Source organism: Anomaloglossus baeobatrachus, chromosome 11, assembly GCF_048569485.1.
Source record: "Anomaloglossus baeobatrachus isolate aAnoBae1 chromosome 11, aAnoBae1.hap1, whole genome shotgun sequence".
Classification (NCBI taxonomy): domain Eukaryota; kingdom Metazoa; phylum Chordata; class Amphibia; order Anura; family Aromobatidae; genus Anomaloglossus; species Anomaloglossus baeobatrachus.
The window spans coordinates 25660890-25673667 of record NC_134363.1 but is presented as its reverse complement, the minus strand read 5'-3'; positions in this window follow the sequence as shown (position 1 = coordinate 25673667).

Below are 12778 nucleotides of genomic sequence, written 5' to 3'. Positions count from 1 at the left end.
AGTGAGACAAGCAGAGATGAACTCAGGTGTGTTACCTGCTATGCCAGTACAAAATACTAATTTTAAAAGTAAATCTAATTTTCACCCACTAAGTGAATATTCTGATTCATTCCTCACCTTTCAGAAGTGTGTGGTGAATGATATTAGATGTTTAAAAAAACCTAATAAGCACAAGACTAAGAATAATTTAACGAAAAAAGAGAAACTTGCGATCAAGCATTTGCAAGAGAATGAAGGAATTGTAATACGACCTGCTGATAAGGGTGGGGGTATAGTCCTGATGGATTTGACAGATTATGAGAATGAATCAGCTCGACTCCTGGGTGAAAAAACCACATATGAAGTTTTGACCTCTGATCCCACTAGTAGGTTTAAGGAGGAGCTAAATTCCTTGGTTAGGAAAGGTCTCGATAAGGGAATTTTAAATAAAGATGAAGCCCTATATATAGGGAGTCAAACCCCTAGGTTAGCTGTATTTTATCACATACCCAAAATTCATAAGTCGCTTGTGAACCCTCCAGGGTGCCCCATTATTTCGGGGATTGGCTGTTTAACAGCCAACCTGTCTAAATATATAGATGTCCACCTGCAAAAATGTGTCACACTCTTACCTGCCAACCTGAAAGATAGTACACAGGTATTACAATTATTACAGGAACTTAAATGGGAGAGTAATTTTATCCTTGGTTCTATTGATGTTACTTCACTGTATACCGTTATTGAACATCAAAAAGGGTGTGTAGCTTCAAAATATTTTCTGACCAGGTCGGGCCTGTATCCCCAACAACAAGTTGACTTCTTGGGGGATTGTATTCATTTTATATTAAATCATAACTACTTCCGTAATGGGGTCCAATACTTCCTTCAGCGATGGGGCACCGCTATGGGGACCAGGTTCGCCCCGAGTTACGCAAACCTGTATTTGGGTCGATGGGAGGAGCTTACCATTTTTTCGGGTGGCGTGATTCGGGAGAACCTGGTCCTCTGGCGTCGCTTCATTGATGACATACTGTTTGTTTGGTCAGGTGATGAATATTACCTTGTCGAGTTCTTGGAGGGTTTGAATACAAATGAATTTCACTTAAAATTTACTTATACATTCAGCACTAAAATGATAAATTTTTTAGATCTGAATATTTTTATCAAAAATGACAAGATCGAAACTAGAACCTACCACAAATCAACGGATACCAATAGTTATATTTCATTAACCAGCTGTCACTTACCTAGTTGGCTCCTAAATGTTCCAAAAAGCCAATACATCAGGGCCTATAGGAATTGCAGTAGGTTGAAGGATTTTGAACTGGAAGCTGTTTTATTAACTAATAAATTTGTGGAAAAGGGGTATGAGGAGGAGTTTTTGGAGGGTGCATATCAACAAACTAAATTAATTGAAAGAAAAGATTTACTCCAGGATAAACCCATTGTATGTATGCCTCATGAAAAAGACGAGCTAAACATACCAATAATATTACAATATACAGCACAAGCAAAGGTTTTAAAAAATATTGTTAGAAAATATTGGAACCTCCTTAAGGAGGACAAAATAATTGGTGATTTGTTGCCTCCCTTTCCAAAGTTTGTTTTTAGAAAGGCCAACAACTTGGGTAACTTGGTGGCACCAACTATACAAAAGGGAAAGAAAAAATCCCTTGGTTATGGAGGTATATGTAACTTGAAAGGTTAATTCCCATGTAAAAAATGTATTGTGTGTAGGAATATAAAAAATTACTACACGAAAAATTTTTTTGAAAGGACAGGAGGAGATTCCTATTAATAATTTGATTACCTGTCATACCAAAGGTGTCATCTATTGTATTCAATGCCCTTGTCAAAAGAGATATGTAGGTAGAACAATCAGACCCCTATGCAGAAGAGTGGGTGAACATATTAGAAATATTAAGAACAAATGTACTAAACACCCGTTATCTAAGCATTATTTGTTGAAACATGGGGGTTCATTTAGAGGTTCTCAAGTTTGGGGCATACAAAGGGTAATGAGAGCTTGGAGGGGAGGTGATTTTATTAGAAAAATGTCAAGGGCTGAGAGCCAATGGATTTTTGAGTTGAACACATTGAGACCGAATGGACTCAACAATGACATTGAGCTCTTTGCCTTTGACTGAGTAATTCAGATATATATCTTCATATGTATGCACTCCTCTTTATCTATGTGGACATACCCATGCACGTGCGCCTTTATGTGTGTGTATATGTGTATGGGTATGTGTCTATGGGGTTTTAACCTATTGGGGGTCTCTCTTTTTTCCCCTATATATATATGTGTATATTTCACTTGTTACTTTTTTTATTTTTTATAGTCTTTATAAATTATTACAAATTATTACTTTTTATGAATAGATGGAAAAATAGTATAAATAAGGAATCTAAAAATTAAAAAATAAAAATAAAAACAAAAACAAAAGTAAGAACTTTCCCTAATAAATATAGGGAGTGTTTTAGCTTTTAAAAGTCATTTTTTATTTTTTATATAAGATATTCGGATATATTTTTGTATATTTTGTATTTTTTTAAATTTTTTTATTATCTATATGCTGTTATGTACACCTTACAAAAAAGTTTTTATGAACTATGGGTGGGAACAGCCAAATTTGGAACTCTTCGATTAAATATTATTGAAAAAATTCATTTGGAGGACTTCTCCCTAAAAAATCTCTGCACTAAATGTGTTATGTAATATGATTTATACATGAATTTTGCATATGTTTTTATTTGTTTTTTTCTGTGGGAATCCGCAGTTTTCTTTCTGCTATAAATAGGTCCTAATGGAATGACTGAGCTATCCTTGAGGAAGGGGACCGGTAACGCCCTCGAAACGCGCGTCGGATCTTGCTCAGTCTAGTATTGGGAAGTAGACGTAACTGTCTGCTTGCTTCTCACCGACTACGGAACTTGCCGGTTTGCAGGTGAACGCCCAAGCAGGTGCACGGAGGAGTCTACATCTCAGGACAGTGCAGCCCTGCCATAACAGGAGAGAGAATCATCCCACGCAAGGACCACATCTCACGGAGCTCTCATTGTCAGCGTTGGCGTCAGGTAACATACACTGGGGACCTCTAACGGGCCCCCGGTGCACTGATCCCTCTTTCCGCTAGACTCCTCATTAGGAGCGCAGCATATTCAACCTTAACCAGGGACTGTGAAAGAGTGCAACGTGGCTGTCAGTGATAATCTAACCAGCATTAAAGTATTCATCTTGGCACAGGCACCTGCCAGAAGGAACATTGCCCTTATACACGGGCTGGTACGGACGTAGTACCCCCTCGGAAAAACTTTTGTAATTTATTGTTTACTCTTGAGGAAGTTATCCCTTTTAATCGGACTATTAGCTTCATTAATATCTATTAATAATCGTGGCTGCCACCGGCCGGGGCCCCACGAGAATTTAATTCTATTGTGCTCATTAGTGTGTGTACATTTATCATTTTGTCCTTTGTGCCCTGTTTTCTGTAGAAAATATTTCAATTTTACTGCTAGTAATAAAATATCAATCTTATTTTTCAGCGCTGGTTTGTGAGATTTTCCATTTATGGAAAAATCTCAATTCTTATTTATTGGTTGTACCCAGGCAATTTTGGGGTGTTTTTGCCTACAAACCAGCTGCAGGATTTTAAGTAAGCTTTTGGGTCAAGCGCTTACCTTTGTCTTAGGACAATTTTTAACTTATTTATTTAAATAACTAAAAAAAAATGGGCTTCCCTGTATTTTGATTGCCTGACATCACAGTACTGTAAAAATAAATCATTAAAAAAAAAATGACGAAGCACTCCGCGGTATTTTTGATTCTCAGCGCAGATAAAGAAGACAGCTACGGGTTGCTACCCCTGTCTGCCTGGCATTACCTTGGCTGGCAATTAAAATACAGGGAAGCCCATTATTATTTTTATTTAAAAAAATTGATTAAAAAATATGACATGGGGTCCCTCCATTTTTGATAGCCAGCTAGGGTAAAGCAGATGGCTGTAGCCTGAAAACCACAGCTGGCAGCTTTACCGTTGTTGGTAATCCAATGTGGAGGTCACCCCAGGCTCTATTTTAGAATTATTTTAAAAAACAATAATAATTACAAAAAAAAGTAGGGTCCCCCCAAATTGGATCACCAGCCAAGGTAAAGCGGACAGCTGTGGTCTGGTATTCTCAGGGTGGGAAGGTCCATAGTTATTGGCCCTTCACAACCTAATAATAATAGGCCGCAGGTGCCCCAGAAGTGGCGCATGCACTAGATGTGTGTTACGGTTGCTGTGGCTCTGGAGACTATGTCCGGATTTCTTGCTACTGCACATGTGCAAGCGCTGGAGACTAAAGGGGGTTTTACACGCTGCGACATCGCTAATTCGGAGTCGTTGGGGTCACGGAATTCGTGACGCACATCCGGCCGCATTAGCGATGCCGTTGCGTGTGACACCGATAAGCGATTTTGCATCGTTGCAAAAACGTGCAAAATCGCTAATCGGCGACATGTGGGTCCATTCCTAAAAATCGTTACTGCAGCAGTAACGAAGTTTTTCCTCGTTCCTGTGGCAGCACACATCGCTGCATGTGACGCCGCAGGAACGAGGAAGCTCCCCTTACCTGCCTCCCGGCTGCTATGCAGAAGGAAGGAGGTGGGCGGGATGTTACGTCCCGCTCATCTCCGCCCCTCCGCTGCTATTGGGCGGCGGTTCAGTGACGCTTCAGTGACGTTGCTGTGATGCCGCACGGACCGCCCCCTTAGAAAGGAGGTGGTTCACTGGTCACAGCGACGTCGCCGGACAAGTAAGTATGTGTGATGGCTCTGGGCGATGTTGTGCGGCACGGGCAGCGATTTGCACGTGTCGCACAACAGATGGGGGCGGGTACCTACAGTAGCGATATCGGGACCGATATCGCAGTGTGTAAAGTAGCCTTAAGTCCTATCTTGGAGCCATTGCACATGTGCGGGTGACATCATTGCTGACACGAGGTCACATGTCTCTGACACCTTCTAAGCTGATTGGCCACTGATCATGTGCTTGTGACACGTAGTCACATGTCTCTGACACCTTCTATGCCGATTGGTCGCTGGTCATGTGCTTGTGATGCTTTGCTCGGTGATAGGCCAGCGTGACGTCATTGCTGTCATTCTGGCAGCGGATTGGCTCTGGTGTCCTCCATCTTGGATGAGGCACAGAGTCTATATAAGACCCTGACGCATGCCGCCCGGCGCTCAGTCCTCTTGGTTCATGCATGAGGGTAGACGCCCTGTGCACGTCCCTCTAGGCATCTCTCTGTCTATGTTAGGTGAGCGCTACCGGCAGGGTAGCGTTCTTATACCTTACAGCTTCGGCTGCAGTCCGTATCCTTACCTCTTAGTGGAGCAGACATAGGCAGGTGCCTGAGGCACATGGTCCGGCTGGGCCTTGTGTTTCTACTCATAGGTGGACGTTGCCGCTAGGGTAACGTTCCTTATACTGCGTCTGGCAGTTGTTCGTATCCTCGCACACTAGTCGAGCGAACAGAGGTAGGAGCTTTGTGCGGCTTATGCTGCTGTCCGTCTCTTTTGCACCACTAGAAGAGCGGACCCAGGCAGGTGCCATATCTAGTGGTTCGTGTCCTCGCACACTAGTGGAGCGAACACAGGTAGGAGCTTTGTGCGGCTTACGCTGCTGTTCGTCTCTTTTGCACCACTAGAAGAGCGGACCTAGGCAGGGGCCATATCTAGTGGTTCGTGTCCTCGCACACTAGTGGAGCAAACGCAGGTAGGAGCTTTGTGCGGCTTACGCTGCTGTCCGTCTCTTTTGCACCACTAGATGAACGGACCTAGGTAGGTGCCATTTCACACTCACTGCTTTTGTCTCTGTGATCTTTAACAGAGACCATTCCACACACCCTCCAAGTAAGGGAGGAATTGCTTTATTTTCTTATTATATTCCTCTGTGAGTTTAACAGAGGTATTGCACTCTGCACTTGTGCTATTATTTTTTACAGTGGCACACTGTAGAGGGGGGGGTTAGTAGATATGTCTTCTGCACCCTCTAAGTGTAGTATCCCAGGTCAGCTCTCATTCTCTGAGAATACATGGCCTATTATGGCTTTTGTGGATTCCGGAGCTTGCTTATCCTCTGCCATAGTCTGCAGCAGAGTCTTTGCACGGTGGACCCTGACTGTCTGACATTCCTTTAGGTTTTATTATCAGACAGCCCCCCGTAACATTAGGACTGAGCCAAGGGTCTGGCAGTTATGGCAGAATATCAGCAGTTACACTGTTACATACAAGTACTTGAGTCGCGGCTCAAGAGTATAGAGGATAAACCTCAGACCATGGTGACATCTGCACATGATCCTCGACTTGCTCTGCCAAACAGATATTCTGGCAATGCCAGATCATGTCGTGGATTCATTAGTCAGTGTCAGATACACCTAGAGGTCAACTTTTCTCGCTTCTCTACGGAGAGGTCCAGAGTAGGCTTTATCATCTCCTTACTTCAGGACAAAGCCTTAGAATGGGCGACTCCCTTATGGGAGCGCTCTGATGTGGTTACTCTGAGACATCAAGACTTTCTTGATGCTCTTAAAGCGGTATTCATGGGTCCGCAGGTTACCCATGATGCGGCCCTGAGACTCTTAGATCTATCTCAGCGTTCGTTATCCACTAGTTCTTATGCCATTGCTTTTAGAACTCTGGTGGCAGAACTAGATTGGCCAGAGAAGGTGTTGATTCCTATCTTCTGGAGAGGATTGGCAGGCTATGTCCAGGATGCCCTTGCTACTCGTGAGGTCCCTGCTTCTCTGGAGGACTTGATCACAGTAGCAACGAGGATCGACGTACGCCATAGGGAACGTAGACTCGAGGTCTCTTCCTCACGCCCTAAGCATCGGGCTATTCCAGTTGTTGAGGGTCCACTACCATCTTCCTCAGCATCTGAAACATCTCCCACTCCTCTGGAGTTAGGTCATACGTCCTCCAGACTACGCAAGTCTGGTCCTCCTATATGCTACGTATGTCGTCAGGCTGGGCACTATGCCAACAAGTGTTCTAGTCGTCAGGGAAACTCCCAGGCCTAGTAACCATTAGAGGGGGGTTAGTAGAGACGTCTTCTGCACCCTCTAAGTGTAGTATCCCAGGTCAGCTCTCATTCTCTGAGAATACATGGCCTATTATGGCTTTTGTGGATTCCGGAGCTGAAGGGACTTTTGTGTCCTCAGGATTTGTAAAGGGACACAATATTCCCTCTATCATGTTAGAGGCACCTATTCCTGTCCGTGTTGTTAATGGGACTATGTTGTCTGACTCCATTACATTGAGGACAGTTCCCTTGCGCCTTTCCCTGCCTCAGGGTCACATAGAGGAGATTTCTTTTCTTGTTTTGCCTGAGGGTATAGACGACGTCCTTCTGGGTCTCCCATGGCTTCGGACTCATGCTCCTCACATTGACTGGGAGTCCGACAGCATTATTAGTTGGGGTTCGAAATGTCAGTCCCGATGTCTTCCCTTACCACCTAAGGTCGTTGCGGTTGCATCAACTGATCTCTCTCCCATACCTACACCCTATTTGGATTTCGCTGACGTGTTCTCCAAACAGGGTGCTGAGGTTCTTTCACCCCATAGGACGTATGACTGTGCCATAGACCTTATCCCAGGTTCGGTTCCACCTAAGGGCAGGGTTTACCCCCTGTCAATACCTGAGTCGAAGGCCATGTCGACCTATATAAGAGAGTTTAGAGAAGGGGTTCATTCGTAAGTCTGTCTCTCCCGCGGGAGCTGGGTTTTTCTTTGTTCGGAAGAAAGAGGGTGATTTGCGTCCCTGCATAGATTACAGGGGTCTCAACGCAATCACAATAAAGAACAAATACCTGTTACCTTTAATTTCGGAGCTCTTTGACAGACTGAGGGGAGCTCAGGTTTTACGAAGTTGGATCTGCGGGGTGCGTATAACTTGGTACGAATTCGAGAGGGTGACAAATGGAAGACCGCTTTTAACACCCGAGACGGTCACTATGAATACCTTTTGGTTTATGTAATGCACCCGCAGTATTTCAGGACTTCGTAAACGATGTGTTCTGGGATTTACTGTTATCCTCCGTCGTGGTGTATCTGGACGACATCCTGATTTTTTCTCCTGATCTGGAGACTCATCGTCAGGATGTCGTTCGTGTCCTTTCCCATTTAAGGGAGCACTCTTTGTTTGCTAAACTCGAAAAATGTGTATTCGAGCAGTCATCCTTGCCTTTTTTGGGCTACATTATCTCACAAGAGGGTCTGGCTATGGATCCTGCGAAGCTCTCTGCTGTCCTGGAATGGTCCGAACCTCATTCCTTGAAGGCGGTGCAACGCTTCTTAGGATTCATAAATTATTACAGGCAGTTCATACCCCATTTCTCTACTTTGGTGGCCCCTTTGGTGGCCTTGACTAAGAAAGGTGCTAATCCAAAAGTCTGGTCTACTGAGACATCCCAGGCTTTTGAGGCAGTAAAAGGACACTTTTCAACTGCTCCCGTTCTTCAAAGACCTGATGAGAATAAGCCCTTCCTCTTGGAGGTTGATGCCTCTTCAGTAGGTGCTGGTGCGGTCTTGTATCAAAAGAATGGTGCAGGTAGAAAAAGGCTGTGTTTCTTCTTTGCTAAAACCTTTTCACCGGCAGAGAGAAACTATACCATTGGGGATAGGGAACTGCTCGCCCTGAGATTAGCCTTGGAGGAGTGGCGTCACTTGCTGGAAGGAGCGAAACATCCTTTCCAGGTCTATACAGACCATAAGAATCTGACGTACTTACAAACCGCTCAGCGTCTGAATCCTCACCAAGCCTGCTGGTCCTTGTTTTTCTCCCGCTTTCACTTCTCCATCAACTATCTGTCTGGGAGTAAGAATAACAAGGCAGACGCTCTGTCTCGCTCTATGGTTTCTATCCAGGAAGAGATTGACGAACCTTGTCTTATCCTTCCCTCCAGGGTTTTTCATTCGCTGTCCCCTGTGACGCTAGACCAAATCCCACCGAGCAAGACCTTTGTGCCGCCTGATCGACAGAATGATATACTGTCGTGGGCCCACACCTCAAAGGTGGGTGGGCATTTTGGTATTAGGCGGACACGAGAGTTACTGGAGAGGTGGTATTGGTGGCCACACTTAGCCAGCCACGTCAAGAGATATATCGGTTCCTGCTACTCGTGTGCTTGCAACCGTCCATTACGGCAGAGACCGGCTGGGCTCTTGCATCCTTTACCAGTGCCAGATAGACCATGGGAGGTGGTAGGCATGGACTTTGTGGGTGATCTTCCGTGTTCACAGGGACATAGATTTGTGTGGGTCATTACGGACCATTTCTCCCGGATGGTTCATCTCGTACCGTTATCGAGAATCCCGTCTTCCAGGGTACTAGCCAAACTATTCCTCAAGCATGTCTTTAGGCTTCACGGGATGCCAGATCGTATCATTTGTGATAGAGGCCCGCAATTTGCTTCCCGTTTCTGGCGAGATCTTTGTAGCCTTCTGCAAATTGAGTTGAATCTCTCTTCGGCATACCATCCGGAGACCAATGGTTTGGTTGAGCGTACCAATCAATCCATGATTATATACCTTCGACACTTTGTTGCTGAGAACCACAATAACTGGTCCTCCCTCCTACCCTGGGCAGAATTTGCCCTTAACAATTCGCTGGCTGAGGCCACTGGGCAGACACCATTCGTACTCAATAATGGGCAACACCCTAGGGTACCGGTACCGTTTCCCGCTGCTGCACCTTCTCCTCTTGTGGCCGACTGGGCAACTAATGCCAGAGAGGTTTGGGATCGGACTCAAGAGTCGATCCAAGCAGCTAAGGACCGTATGAAGACGGTGTCCGATCGGTTTCGTCGCCCGGCTCCTGTCTTTTCTCCAGGGGATTTTGTGTGGCTCTCTGCAAAACACGTGAAACTTAGAGTGAGCTCTATCAAATTTGCTCCTCGCTTCCTGGGTCCTCATGAGGTTCTTCGACAGGTAAATCCTGTAGTCTACCAATTGAAGTTACCCGTCCATCTTAGGATCCATGACAAATTCCATGTTTCACTGCTAAAGCCGGCTATTTTACCTCACGCTCATGAAGTGCCTTCTCCTGCCTCTGATTCCTCTCGCTCTAGCTATGAGGTACGAGCCATAGTTGGTTCTAAGATGATTAGAGGGCGCAGGTTTTTCTTGATAGATTGGGAGGGCTATGGCCCGGAATATCGCTCTTGGGAGCCTGAGGAGGCTGTCCATGCTCCCGACTTAGTTGCCGATTACCTGCGTCGCCGGGAGGGGGGCCCTTGAGGGGGAGGTACTGTTACGGTTGCTGTGGCTCTGGAGACTATGTCCGGATTTCTTGCTACTGCACATGTGCAAGCGCTGGAGACTAAGTCCTATCTTGGAGCCATTGCATATGTGCGGGTGACATCATCGCTGACACGAGGTCACATGTCTCTGACACCTTCTAAGCTGATTGGCCACTGGTCATGTGCTTGTGACACGTGGTCACATGTCTCTGACACCTTCTATGCCGATTGGTCGCTGGTCATGTGCTTGTGACGCTTTGCTCGGTGATAGGCCAGCGTGACGTCATTGCTGTCATTCTGGCAGCGGATTGGCTCTGGTGTCCTCCATCTTGGATGTGGCACAGAGTCTATATAAGACCCTGACGCACGCCGCCCGGCGCTCAGTCCTCTTGGTTCATGCATGAGGGTAGACGCCCTGTGCACGTCCCTCTAGGCATCTTTCTGTCTATGTTAGGTGAGCGCTACCGGCAGGGTAGCGTTCTTATACCTTACAGCTTCGGCTGCAGTCCGTATCCTTACCTCTTAGTGGAACGGACATAGGCAGGTGCCTGAGGCACATGGTCCGGCTGGGCCTTGTGATTCTACTCATAGGTGGACGTTGCCGCTAGAGTAACGTTCCTTATACTGCGTCTGGCAGTTGTTCGTATCCTCGCACACTAGGGGAGCGAACAAAGGTAGGAGCTTTGTGCGGCTTATGCTGCTGTCCGTCTCTTTTGCACCACTAGAAAAGCGGACCTAGGCAGGTGCCATATCTAGTGGTTCATGTCCTCGCACACTAGTGGAGAGAACGCAGGTAGGAGCTTTGTGCGGCTTACGCTGCTGTCCGTCTCCTGGCACCACTAGATGAACGGACCTAGGTAGGTGCCATTTCACACTCACTGCTTTTGTCTCTGTGATCTTTAACAGAGACCATTCCACACACCCTCCAAGTAAGGGAGGAATTGCATTATTTTCTAATTATATTCCTCTGTGAGTTTAACAGAGGTATTGCACTCTGCACTTGTGCTATTATTTTTTACAGTGGCACACTTATATACCCCTTATCCTCTGCCATAGTCTGCAGCAGAGTCTTTGCACGGTGGACCCTGACTGTCTGACATTCCTTTAGGTTTTATTATCAGACAGCCCCCCGTAACAATGTGCCAATCCTGACGCTTCACCCCAGCTCATCCCGTGCCTTGGTGCAGTGGCAAACGGGGTAATAAGTGGGGTTGATACTAGCTGTAAGGTCACCTGACATCAAGCCCAGCAGTTTGTGATGTCATGGTATCTATCATATACCCGACATCACAAACTGTCAGTACTAACAAAAAAAAATAGACAAAAATAAATTTATTTGAAAAAACACTCCCCAAAACATTCCCTCTCTCAGCAATTTATTGTAAGGAAAAAAAAATAAGGGGGTCCCACGATGACTCTGGACCGTCTAGAATATGGGGGGACTTGCTCGGGGAATGTATCTCCCATTTTCTAGGAATGCAGACCCTCCATGTGAGGAGTGTGGGTGCAATGAATCTCCACCCACTCTCCCCAGGTCCACAGCAGCAGAGTCCATGTCGTAACTGTTGCTATCAGAGCTGCAATACCCTGCTCATGAGGTAAGGGCATGCCTAATCAGGAGAACTATTCTACATTTTTAAATATTGGTATTTGCTGATATTATTGCTATTCCACCTACTATATATTGGGGATTGGCTCTTGGAGATGGAATACCCCTTTAAGTCCAGTTATCCAGCTGAATGAATACTAAACAACAGAGCTCGCTATTTAGACATGTTATTTTGCGGCGTATAACGGACTCTCATGTTTGGTAGTCGTTCAGCAGGGCAATTGTAAAATCAAATACCTCCATTTGGAAATGTAGTATAGCTCTCCTGATCAACTATGTCCCTTACCTCATGAGCAGCGCATTGCAGTATGCAGTATGCATGGTTACCGCCACCCACTGTGTCTGAACACAGGAAGCTGAGCTGACAGCCGCTCTGTGCATGCGGCAGCATCTATTGTGAAGGAGAGGGCCGCGGGTGATCAACGCTGCACAGTTACCGTTTGACACAAGGGAACACTGGTGGGGTTATAGGGGGTGACCTGGCAGGGCCTGGGGAGGAGTTTTCTGTCGCATGTGTCATGGCACATGCAACAGAAATCAGAGGAGTGGGGTGAATGCGGCCAGCGCGCTGCTGTGTGCGTGGCCATTTTCGATTTCCAGGAGGAGGTCAGGGGGGCGGCACTTTGGCGACACCGGGGGACAAGAGGGGACCGGGGAGGAGATTTATCTCCCATCTGACATGTTTGTTCATGCCAGATGGGAGATGAATGATTTTTTACCGGCGCTGTCATTTACTGTAACGTGATCATCGGTGTACGGTGTATACCTGTGATCACGTGAGCGGGGATTGGAAAAAACATCCAGAATCATGATCTTCAGGGTCTCAGCTACCCCCTGAAACCCCGGAGATTTTCTGATGCTGGGGGGCGCTATTCACTTATTTCTGCCTGCTGTTTATAAATGGCA